This window comes from Echinops telfairi, unplaced genomic scaffold, assembly GCF_000313985.2.
Source record: "Echinops telfairi isolate 266 unplaced genomic scaffold, ASM31398v2 ScPeMD7_10;HRSCAF=50, whole genome shotgun sequence".
Classification (NCBI taxonomy): Eukaryota; Metazoa; Chordata; class Mammalia; order Afrosoricida; family Tenrecidae; genus Echinops; species Echinops telfairi.
The window spans coordinates 5,644,534-5,647,235 of record NW_022103907.1 but is presented as its reverse complement, the minus strand read 5'-3'; the positions used below and the strand labels follow the sequence as shown (position 1 = coordinate 5,647,235).

Genomic DNA, 2,702 nt, shown 5'->3' with positions numbered 1-2,702 from the left:
GGGTTTTGACTCATTCTTAAATTGTACTTTACAACATTGTGTAAATTTTACCTGGTGGAAAACTTTTAACCAAACACGAGACAGTTTGTATCTTGTTAAAGCACATCCTGAGATTTGGTTACCTGTCAATTTAACCCGACCCTGGAGCGAATCTGCGGGAGTAATGCAGATCTACAATGCCTTGACTGAATTGACCCATCAAACGAAGAGAATGATTGGACTGATAATAGCCACAGTGATTGGACTTGTAGCTGTAGCATCTACTGCAGCAAGAAATACAAACATCAGACTTTGTTCGAGGTTGACATAAAGATTAACAACAACATGACATTGATGCTCAGATAGCTGAAGACATCACCAACTTATAACAAACAGTGTTGTGGATGGGAGAGCAGATATCTGTGTTAGCGCCTCTAGTTATGCTTCAATGTGATTGGAACACCTCTTATTTTTGTAATACTCCTGTTCCATATAACATTAGTAAGGATTGGAAAAAGATTAGAAATTTATTAATTGGACATAAACGTGTATATTTAGAAATTCAATTATCGGAATATCAAATTGGTGAAACTTTCAGTAGTCAATTACCCAAACTTACTGGTAATGAAATTTTTCAGGGAATTGCTAAGAGACTGTCAGCTATTAACCCTTTGGAACAAGCAAAAGCTTTATTGTTTTTAACCATTGGTAGTGTTATTCTATTAACCATTAAGGTTATGGTTGAACTATTGGCCTTAAGTACAAAGTTACATGAAGTACACCTGCGTACTTCGCCCCCTCCCCAAACGGGGGTATAAAGCAGAGGCTGGTTAGTCAGAGACAGTTAAGATTGAGTCCGAGTCTCTCAACCTAAGACAGGTCATGGTCGCCTGGAGGACTGTGGCTGATGACAGGTAAGAGTGATTTCCGGACTTAACAACCTAAGACAGGCACATCTGCCGATGTTCTGAGTAAAAATGTCTTCAGTAAATAAAAAAGGGAGAGATGTTGCCGGCCATTAAGACTCAGCCTTGAGACGGCTGAGAAGATACCAACCTAGGCGTCAGTATCTGCTGTTTGCTACTGCGGTTTCACATTGAGACTAAGATAAAGAACAAAGATGTATGCAAGTTCTGGGAAAACAGAATGTTTAATTTTTATCAAAGACTCCTTGACTTGGCAGAATATAGAGTTTCTGATATATTGTGATAATAGACTAACTGTAACCCTGGGTTGTTTGTGCATGTATAAAAGGAAGATGTAGAATAAACTCGGGGCTTCAGTATTCACTGTTGCCCTCCCAATACTTTCTGTTTCCCTTTTTTTCCCCTTAATCCTCACTCCCCTTTTAGGACTGTTCGACTTGTCAGCAGGCTCCGACAGACTGGCGCCCAGACGGAGACCTGAAAACGGGGGACCAAAGTGAAGGACACCGCGGATTACAAAGGTGTACACGAAGAGATTGGTGTGCGGTGAGTAACAACTGGGAGTAAAATGGGGCAAGGAAATAGCAAACAGATTTTTGTATATATGCTTCAAGATATGTTAAGAGCTAGAGGAGCAAAAGTAAGCTACCAAAGATTAGAGAAGGTTTTAGATTTTGTAGTTAAAGTATGTCCTTGGTTCCCTGCGGATGGGACTGTAAATATTGAAACTTGGCTGAAAGTAGGGGAACAACTAAAAGATCACTATGCAAGTAACGGACCTAACAAGGTCCCCATAGATACGTTTTGCCTATGGAATTTAATTAGGGATAGCTTGGATCCTAGGCAAGAGGGACTTTTGGAGTTAATAACTCAACCTGTGTGAAGCAGGGAAAACTGGAAGGGAGCCATCTGTAAAAGAGGGACTTTCGGTGGGGGGAAAGAAAAGAAGAAAAAGAAAAATGGGAAATTCCCCATCCAGGGAACACGAATATCAAAAGTCGATAAAAGAACTTCTCCATTCTACAGGGGTGGAGGTTAAAGATAAATTATTGGGAGAAGTATTTGCGCATGTGCAACAACATTGTTATTGGTTTTACAGTGAAAAAATGGTTAAATTGAATCCGTGAGCATGGCAACAAGTAGTAAAAACATGCACTGCTCATCAACAGGGACAGATTATGAATTTAAAACTATGGTCTTTGTGTAATGCTATTACTCAAGCTTTACAGTTAGTAGAGACAGACTCGGAGAAAGGTGAAGAAAGTGATAAAGACAGGAAAGAGAATGGAATCCAAAGGGAGAAAGAGGGGTATGCAGAAGTAGGTGAGGAGGAATTAGGTCCAGCATTAACAAGGAAAGAATCAGATGATGTCGTGATAGAAGGAAATGATGTTAAAGAGCATATAGGATTGTTAAAACAAATGCTTAAATGACATTCTGCTAACAGCCTTTTAGCTGCTTCATTGTCCGGAGCTACTTTCACTTTCTCAAGGCCAAAACATGGGGAGGAGCTGCCTCCCAATCCAGGAATAATAGCTTTTCTCATATCAGAGCTTGTGCAGGGATCGGAAGAAATGCATAACAAGCTGAGTTGTTTGCAGGGGCTATAGCTGGTGCTATGATTGGTGGAAAGCACACTGTCTGCTAAAATCAGTGACAGGCACTGGAGGACTCTGCTCTATCTCATTTTCCTATGTCTAAAAGAAAGTGTTCCCCGCCAGAACCAATATTTTATAGAACCATAGAAGGAGAGATTTTACAATGGGGTCGAGGGTTTGCTCTTATCTCCACAGATTC

At 40.4% G+C, this 2,702-nt stretch overlaps 1 protein-coding gene across 1 annotated transcript in view; it reads right to left on the bottom strand.

The window, feature by feature from the left end:
* The window catches only part of BIRC6 (baculoviral IAP repeat containing 6), a 203,808-nt gene that overhangs the window by 36,516 nt on the left and 164,590 nt on the right, over positions 1–2,702 (bottom strand). The gene's annotated exons all lie outside the window — the stretch shown is intronic.